The following is a 10,124-nucleotide window of genomic DNA, read 5'->3' as shown; positions in this document are numbered from 1 at the left end:
AATTGATATTTGTTATTATATTTTGCAGAAGAAGAGACCATCAATAGAAAGAACAAGGAAAGAGGATTCCAACGGCGTAAATTTTATGCAAAACGGAGTTAAATTGACCCAGGAATTGAAGAATGAAGAAAGAAGACTCAATTGGGTCAAACCCGAGTCAAATCAGATCAAAATTGATCAAAAATCAACTGATTTGGTGATCTGGTTAGCCGTCTGGTCCACAGCAATAGGCGCATGGACCATGGATCCATCGGCACACAATAAACCCCCCTAACAACCCTCTAAAACCTCTTAGTCCCACATCTAAAGTTTTGAAAACCTTATAACCCCCAAATGCCTATAAAAAGCCCCCAAAGGCCCTTGTTTTATGTATTCTTCCTTCCGATCAAGCTTGTAACCCTAGATAGTGGGATTTTTAGCTCTCTTCTCAAGCCTCGAGCTTTGAAATTTTTGTAATAATTTTTTTTTTTATATAAAATCTTATTTTTATGCAATTTCATCTCTTTACATTATGCAATTTATTTTTCTTGCAATTAGGATAGTTTAATTTATGCAATTTAATTTTATGCAATTAGGATAGTTTAATTTATGAAATTAGGGTAGTTTATTTTTCTGCATTTAAATTTTGCATGTAGATTTAGATCATGTCTAGCTAAGCATCCCTTCTAGGGTTTGCGATGAAGCTAGATCATGAGTAGGGATTTTACATAGGGCTCTTTCTTTTTCTTAGGGTTTTTTTTTCTTCCTCTTTTGCCAAGAATTTTTGATGAACTACAGTTGGGTCAGAGTCCCTTCATAGTTCATGCTTGATTCAGTGCATAGGAGGAGAAAACCCTGAGGGATCCTAGTTACTATTCCCCTGTAAAGAATCTTGATGGGTTATCGTTGGGCCTTAGTCCCTTCATAATCTATGCTTGGGAAAGACAAGAGGAGTAGTCGTTAGGATCAATAAGAAAAATTCTAGGTAGAATTTCCTAATCTAGATCTAGTGGATTCAAAAACTCTAGATCCTTAGTCTTATTGTCTTTAGCAAACAACTTTCGACTTTTGATTTTCGTTAAAGCTCGCTTGAGCATAGATTTGAAAATCGTTTTTAAACAAAGTCTCTGTGGGATCGATCCGTACTCGCTGGTCATGCTACTCTGTACACCGTGCGCTTGCGGTTTTATTTACAAATTTTAAGATTTGCACATCAAGTTTTTGGCGCCGTTGCCGGAGATTTGGCATTTTAAATTATTTTCAAATATTTGTTCTTCGTGCTTTATAACTCTCTTTCTTTTTCCTTTAGATTTCTATATTTAGTTGGTGATTGCTGGAAAACTCAGGTACGCTTCTAATTTCTCTTTTATTATTTTTAGTTAATTACTTTTGCTTTTAGACCTAATTATTTGAATTTACTTAATCAAAAAAAAAAAACAAAACAAAATAAAAGACATTTCATAATCATGAAGTAAAATATCAAAATTAAAAAAAAAAATTTTAAATTAAAATCTTTTACATTCTTGGTCATCTTGTTTATTTGCATTTGCATTTTCATAATTAATCTAAGGGCATCAACCCATTAACAAGATAAGGTGGGAATTTCATTACCCTTTCTTAGCCCAAAAACTATTTTCATCATATTGCATTACCTAGACCTTTAATCTTAAAATCAATTAGACGTCAACCTTAAGGAATTCGAGCTTAATAGGACAAGGAACCCTAAGAGTTCTACCAAGTTTGAGTTGTTTGATTAGTTGGTGTCTAGGCAAGTCCCTGAGGGTGGTTTGTTAAATTGGTTCAGTTGCTGGCCTGACCAACTCGTTTGATGTCTAGAAAGGCAACGATGAGTGAACCTCCCACCTCTTATACTTACCTGGCTAACTAGTTGATCAATCTCCACTTGGAAGGTTTGAAGGGTCATCTTGGAATAGTTAGGAGCTGTCTAGATTTAGGTTAACCCTAGGATAGATTGAGTTTAATTTATTGTTTCACTTGTTTGAAAAAAAAAAATATTAAAATTTAAATTAATTTGGTTACTTTTCTTTAGATTTAGGACTCCTTAGGATCTTCTCTTTAGAATTTTTTCTCTTTCTTTTTCTTATACATAAAAATTTTATAAAAAAAAAAAAAATTGTATAAACATCGAGAACCGTACACCTCGTGTGTGGAGAAGAGTGTCGGGTCGTCTAGTTAGAATTGAGTCAATTTCTGTTGTTCCAATGGCTGAACCAATCCAACCCATGACCCTTAAGGATTTGTGTTATCCAGTTGGCTCCATCCAACCATCTTGTATCAGGTTGCCACAACCCACAGCTAACAATTTTGAAATCAAACCTCAAATCATAAATATGCTTCCAAAATTCACAGGATTAGAGGATGCTTATATATTTATTAGAGAATTTGAGGAGGTATGTGCAACCATGAAACTGCAATTAACAGAGGATGAGGTCAAACTTAGATTAATCAACTTTGCCCTTAAGGACAATGCTAAGAAGTGGCTTTATAGTCTGCCAAACTATTCTGTCACTACCTGGGAGGGCTTTGTGAGAACATTTTTAAAAAAGTATTTTCCCCATCATAAAACAGCTAGGATTAGGAATGAAATAAATCAATTTTACCAACTAGCTGGTGAATCATTTTGGAAGTACTTTGATCGTTTCAAGAATCTTTTGACCCAATGCCCACACCATGGAATAGAAACTTGGAGACTATGCCAGATCATCTATGAGGGGTTAGATTCAAACTCAAGAACCATGCTAGAGTCCATGTGCCAAGGCCAATTTATGGACAAAGAAACTACTGAAGCTTGGCAATTCTTAGAAGACCTAGCCGAGAAAAATTTACAGTGGGAAACAACTAGGGAACCTGATAAAGCTACACCTTCAAGAGGAGGAATGCATCAAATTCAACCAACCCTAGCATCAGAGGCCAAGATTGCAACCTTAACACGTAGATTGGAAGCCTTAGAATTACAGAGACCAGCCAATGTAAATCAAATATCTGCACCCATGTGTAAAGGGTGCAATGCACCAGACCATGTCTTAGAAGAATGTTCCTACTCGAATGAGTATGCACAGGTGAATGCCACCTATCAAGGACCATTGAACAATCCTTATGCACCCACATATAACCCAGGTTGGAAGAATCACCCGAATTTCTCATGGTCCCAGAATCCTAATGTAGGTAATCCAAATTTCAATCAGCAAAATCTAAGGTCCAACCCAGTGATGAACAACCAGCCAGGCTTCCATGATAATGACAAGAAAATTACCTCTTTAGAGAAAAGCCTAGAAGCCATGATGAAAACACATACCAGCTTTATGCAAACCACGGGTCAACTCATAAATAATAACACCCAAGCTATAGCCCGTCTGGAAATGCAAGTAAGTCAGCTGGCTTCGACCATTAGTGAACGAGAACATGGTAGGTTACCTTGCCAACACGAGCCAAATCCTAGGAACCAAAATGGTCCACGACCCCAACAAGGAAACCAAGTTAATGGTGTAAATGCCATTCATACCTTAAGATCAGGAAAACAAATAGACAATAAGGTAGTTGCACTTGATGATATAGATGACTCATCTGCCGAGTCACCTTCTAAAACTACTACCTTTCAACCTCAAGCACCAGAAACTGAAAATTCACCTAGCCCAGTACTTAAAAGTCCTAGAGCTCCTTTTCCAAACAGACTGAAATCCAATAAATCTGAACATTTAGACAAAATTTTAGAGGTATTTAAACAAGTCCAAGTTAATATTCCTCTTTTAGATATAATCCATCAGGTTCCAACTTATGCCAAATTTTTAAAAGATCTCTGCACTAGGAAAAGGACCACTAATGTACCAAAGAAAGCATTTTTGGCTGCAAGTGTCAGTTCATACCTATCTAGCCATGTGCCAATTAAATATAAGGACCCTGGAGCTCCAACAATTTCTTGTGTTATTGGAGAAACCAATATAAAAAAGGCCTTGCTAGATCTAGGAGCTAGTGTGAATATCCTTTCATATTCGGTGTATGAACAACTAGGATTAGAAAAACTTCAACCTATTGGGATCATATTACAGTTAGCCGATAGATCTCTCAGGATCCCTAAGGGAATGGTCGAGGATGTTCTGATAAAGGTTGAAAATTTCATTTTCCCTGTAGATTTTATTGTTTTAGAGATTGAGCCAGTTGCGAATCCTAAAGGACATATACCTGTCATTTTAGGAAGACCATTCTTAGCTACGGCCAATGCTGAAATCAATTGTCGAAATGGTCTAATGAAGTTATCCTTTGGGAATATGACCATTGAGCTTAATGTTTTTAACTTAGAACAGGAATCCTCTTCTCATGCTGATGTCAATGTAGTCCAAGATGGTATTTATGAATCCATTGACATTAGTGATGATGAAGTCGATCTAGAGTCTAACCCTTGGTTAATCCATGAGTCTGAGGATGTCAATGAAATACTTAAAGAAAATCAGATTAATCAGGAATCGACACTTTCTACTGAATCAATCATTGAGATGGTGAACTCATCACCTAAACCATCGATAGAGGAAGCACCCATTTTAGAACTGAAGCCCCTCCCAGAACATCTCAAGTATGCATATCTAGGACCCAAAGAAACTTTGCCTGTAATTATTGCATCAGACCTAGATCCCAAGCAAGAGGAGGAGTTATTGTCAGTTCTAAAAGCAAATCAAGAGGCAATAGGTTGGACCATAGCAGATATCAAAGGAATAAGTCCTTCTATAGTTCAACATAGAATATACTTAGAGGAAGAGGCTAAACCAACAAGAGAAGCCCAAAGAAGGCTTAATCCAGTTATGAAGGATGTAGTTAAAAAAGAGATTCTGAAACTCCTAGATAGTGGAATAATTTATCCTATTTCTGATAGCTCTTGGGTAAGCCCAGTTCAAGTAGTATCCAAGAAATCTGGGGTAACAGTGGTCCAAAATGATGCAAACGAACTTATCCCAACTAGGACCCAAATGGGATGGAGGGTCTGTATAGACTATAGAAAGTTGAATGCTGAGACAAGGAAAGATCACTTTCCTTTGCCATTTATTGATCAAATATTGGAAAGACTAGCCGGACAAGAGTTTTACTGTTTTCTTGATGGATACTCCGGTTACAACCAGATCCCCATAGCCGCTGAAGATCAAGAAAAGACTACATTCACCTGTCCATTTGGTACTTTTGCCTATAGACGAATGCCCTTTGGACTATGTAATGCACCGGCAACCTTCCAGAGATGCATGATCAGTATGTTTTCAGATATGATAGAACGATTTCTAAAAATTTTTATGGATGACTTTTCTATTTTTGGCCTAACCTTCTCCGAGTGTCTGAATCACCTGCAATTAGTTCTAGAACGATGTAAGGAGAAGCACTTAGTTCTCAACTGAGAAAAATATCAGTTTATGGTCAAACAGGGAATAGTTCTTGGCCATGTCATTTCTAAAAAGGAGATTGAAGTGGACAAGGCCAAAATAGATCTAATTGCAAGTCTTCCATCACCTAAATCTGTGAAAGAAATACGTTCATTTTTAGGTCATGCTGGATTCTATAGAAAGTTTATTGCCAACTTTAGCAAAGTAGCACGTCCACTGACTAATCTTTTGGCAAAGGATACCAAATTTGAATTTACTCATGAGTGCTTGGAATCTTTTGAATTTCTAAAAAATGCACTTGTATTAGCTCCAATCATTCATCCTCCCGTCTGGTCTGAACCATTTGTATTAATGTGTGATGCGTCCGATCATGTTGTAGGCGCAATCTTAGGTCAACGAATAAATAAGCTGCCTAGAGTGATATATTATGCAAGTAAAACCTTAAATGATGCGCAACTTAACTACACCACAACTGAGAAGGAGTTCCTTGCCGTTGTCTTTGCTTTAGAGAAATTTAGATCTTATTTGGTTGGGATCCACACCATTGTTTACACCGATCACTCAGCCATTAGACATCTCCTAGCAAAGAAGGATGCCAAGGCACGCTTAATCAGATGGATTTTGCTCCTTCAAGAATTTGACCTAGAAATTAGGGACAAGAAAGGCACTGAGAATGTTGTAGCAGATCATTTGTCCCGAATTCCAGTTGCACCATCTAGTGAACCACCCATCAATGAATCTTTCTCAGATGAGCAACTCATGTCTGTGTCTACTGAACCTTGGTTTGCTGATATTGTAAATTATTTAGCCATAGGCAAGATACCTTCTCATTGGACTAAGCAGGATAAATATAAATTCTTTGCCCAAGTGAAGTATTTCATTTGGGATGATCCTTATCTTTTTAAACAATATCCTGATCAAATTATTAGAAGGTGTATCCCAGATAACGAAGTCATGAATATTTTATCTTTTTGTCATGATCAAGCATGCGGGGGTCACTTCGCGTCTAAGAAAACTGCTGCTAAGGTTCTCCAATGTGATTTTTATTGGCCCAATTTGTTTAAGGATGCTCATGAATATTGTAAAAGTTGTGCTCAATGTCAGAAAATGGGCCGAATCACCAAGCGACGCATGATGCCACTCAACCTAATCTTGGTAGTTGAAGTTTTTGATGTTTGGGGGATCGATTTCATGGGACCATTTCTAAATTTTTTTGGAAATGAATACATTCTAGTAGCAGTTGATTATGTTTCAAAATGGATAGAAGCAATTGCATGTAGAACACCCGATAGCAAAATGGTCATTAAGTTTCTTAAAGAAAATATTCTATCCCGTTTCGGTATTCCTAGGGCAATCATTAGTGATCGGGGAACCCATTTTTGTAACCGATCTTTTGCAACATTGATGAAAAAGTATAATGTCACCCACAAATTGGCCACACCATATCATCCTCAAACTAGTGGGCAAGTTGAAGTGTCAAACCGATAAATTAAACAGATCCTGGAAAAAACTGTTAGTGCCAATAGAAAGGATTGGTCTTTGAAATTAATTGATGCACTTTGGGCATACCGAACCGCTTTCAAGACCAATCTAGGAATGTCTCCTTATAGGATTGTGTTTGGTAAACCATGTCACTTGCCTATTGAGATAGAACACAAAGCCATGTGGGCCATCAAACAACTAAATACAAATTTGAACGACGTTGGAAACCATAGGAAGCTTCAATTGAATGAATTAGAAGAACTTAGAAATGAAGCCTATGAAAATGCAAGGATATACAAGGAACGAACCAAAGCATTTCATGATCAATCAATTATAAGAAAAACTTTCAATATCGGACAAAAGGTGCTCTTATATAACTCTAGATTACATCTGTTTCCAGGAAAGCTTAGGTCTACATGGACAGGACCATTTTTAGTAAAGAAAGTTTTTTCACACGGAGCTGTTGAGATTGAAAACCCAAGTAATGGTGTTATCTTTAAAGTTAATGGTCAACGATTAAAACCATTCTTGGAATTACCTGTCAAGACTGTTGAAGATGCCATGGTTCTTTATGAACCAACTTATTCTGATTAAGTTGCTTCGAGGTTTGGTCTGGTTGAAGACATAAAACTTAGCACTTCTGGGAGGCAACCCAGCTTATTTAATTTCTAATGCTTTATTTGTTTTCAGTTTGCTTAGGACAAATAAATTAGATAAACTCCATTGGGGACAATGTCGGTCAAGTTGGGGGGAGAGCTTGAACAAAATCAGGTGTTATCATTTCCTTTTCCTTCCACTATGAGTTAATTCTTGCATTTAATATATTAATTTTTTTTTATAAAATCTTATTTTTATGCAAAAAAAAATAAAATAAATTAATCTAGAAAAGAAATAAGAGTAAGTTAGAAAGTATTTGCTAATGTAGTAAATCATGGAGAAGATTAGCTGGTTAGACTCTTGATGGCTTAGGTCATTTAAAGACTATTAGCACTTCCAATTGCACATGCACACTAACAAGGTAAAGTAGGTGTTAATTGTAAGGCCAATTAAGGATTTGAGTATTATTTAAATTAGATAATTTTTTCTACACTCTAATTGAAGAAATTTGAATTTAAGGAAAGAGCTATCTGCCTGAAATAAAATACAAAACACAGAGTAAATGTGGATTGCCCTAAGCCTAGTAACCGGGTCTCTTCACCTAAGTCAAGTGTTGAGATTCGCATCAAACGGTGGTGGGAAGGCCAGGATGCTCAGCAAAAAAAAAAAAAACAGTGTGAAAGCTACCTTAGTTCTTTGTTTAATCTGGGGTGTATAGAAAATTAATCAAACTAAGTTATGAAAAATGATACAATTGGCCTGTACAAGTTAATATTGAAATACTAAGTTAGTTATCACTCACACAAGTGCTATAAAACTTTAAGTGTACTCTAAGAAAGCTTCTAAGTAGACTGACTACCGATTCTAATTCGAAGCTCATTACTTAGTAAGACTAGAAAACTTCTTGAATTTCGATCTTAAATTAAATTGCAAAGGAAGGATCTTTTTGGAATATGATCTTATTTTGGTACATTGCTAAGGGACTAGCAATGATTAAGTTGGGGGGTGTGATTTATGTCACAAATTGACATAAAAAGTATCAATTAATATCTAAATTATCTAACTTTATTAAGAAATTGATATTTGTTATTATATTTTATAGAAGAAGAGATCATCAATAGAAAGAACAAGGAAAGAGGATTCCAATGGCGCAAATTTTATGCAAAACGGAGTTAAATTGACCCAGGAATTGAAGAATGAAGAAAGAAGACTCAATTGGGTCAAACCCGAGTCAAATCAGATCAAAATTGATCAAAAATCAACTGATTTGGTGATCTGGTTAGCCGCCTGGTCCACAGCAATAGGCGCATGGACCATGGATCCATCGGCACACCATAAACCCCCCTAACAACCCTCTAAAACCTCTTAGTCCCACATCTAAAGTTTTGAAAACCTTATAACCCCCAAATGCATATAAAAAGCCCCCAAAGGTCCTTGTTTTATGTATTCTTCCTTCCGATCAAGCTTGTAATCCTAGATAGTGGGATTTTTAGCTCTCTTCTCAAGCCTCGAGCTTTGAGATTTTTGTAATAAATTTTTTTTTATATAAAATCTTATTTTTATGCAATTTCATTTCTTTACATTATGCAATTTATTTTTCTTACAATTAGGATAGTTTAATTTATGCAATTTAATTTTATGCAATTAGGTTAGTTTAAATTATGCAGTTTAAATTTATGCAATTAGGATAGTTTAATTTATGAAATTAGGGTAGTTTATTTTTCTGTATTTAAATTTTGCATGTAGATTTAGATCATGTCTAGCTAAGCATCCCTTCTAGGGTTTGCGATGAAGCTAGATCATGAGTAGGGATTTTACATAGGGTTCTTTCTTTTTCTTAGGGTTTCTTTTTTTTCCTCTTTTGCCAAGAATTTTTGATGAACTACAGTTGGGTCAGAGTTCCTTCATAGTTCATGCTTGATTCAGTGCATAGGAGGAGAAAACCCTAAGGGATCATAGTTACTACTCCCCTGTAAAAAATCTTGATGGGTTATCGTTGGGCCTTAGTCCCTTCATAATCTATGCTTGGGAAAGACAAGAGGAGTAGTCGTTAGGATCAATAAGAAAAATTCTAGGTAGAATTTCCTAATCTAGATCTAGTGGATTCAAAAACTCTAGATCCTTAGTCTTATTGTCTTTAGCAAACAACTTTCGACTTTTGATTTTTGTTAAAGCTCGCTTGAGCATAGATTTGAAAATCATTTTTAAACCAAGTCTCTGTGGGATCGACCCGTACTCGCTGGTCATGCTACTCTGCACACCGTGCGCTTGCGGTTTTATTTACAAATTTTAAGATTTGCACATTAGGTACTTCTTCTCCAGGGAGAACAAAAGGTCATTCTTCTGAAGGCCACCCTTCAGGACGGCCATTGCGACTAATTGGTCCAAGTTTCAGACCTCCAGCGCTGCGACGTTGAAGCGGTTGATGTAGGTCCGAATGGACTCCCCTTCCCTCTGCTTGATATTGAGGAGGGACTGCGAACCTTTCCGGGGGCGCTGGCTGCTGACAAAATGGGCCACAAATTGGTGGCTCATTTGATCGAAGAAAAAGATGGTACCCGATTTCAAAGCCGAGTACCAGTTCCTCGCCACTTCCTTCAAGGTGGACGGGAAGGCCCGGCATAGAATGACGTCAGGAGCACCGTGAAGCAGCATCATCGTCCGGAAGGCCTCCAAATGATCAAC

At 36.7% G+C, this 10,124-nt stretch overlaps 1 non-coding gene across 1 annotated transcript; it reads right to left on the bottom strand.

The window, feature by feature from the left end:
- Positions 1 to 2,570: 2,570 nt before the first annotated feature.
- Positions 2,571 to 2,677, bottom strand: LOC140858916 (small nucleolar RNA R71). The gene has a single exon (XR_012142320.1). It is a non-coding gene; the product is annotated as a small nucleolar RNA R71 (small nucleolar RNA).
- Positions 2,678 to 10,124: the final 7,447 nt, after the last annotated feature.

This window comes from Elaeis guineensis, chromosome 6 (assembly GCF_000442705.2).
Source record: "Elaeis guineensis isolate ETL-2024a chromosome 6, EG11, whole genome shotgun sequence".
NCBI lineage: Eukaryota > Viridiplantae > Streptophyta > Magnoliopsida > Arecales > Arecaceae > Elaeis > Elaeis guineensis.
The sequence above is the reverse complement of the archived record's forward strand: the minus strand, read 5'-3'. Positions and strand labels throughout refer to the sequence as shown.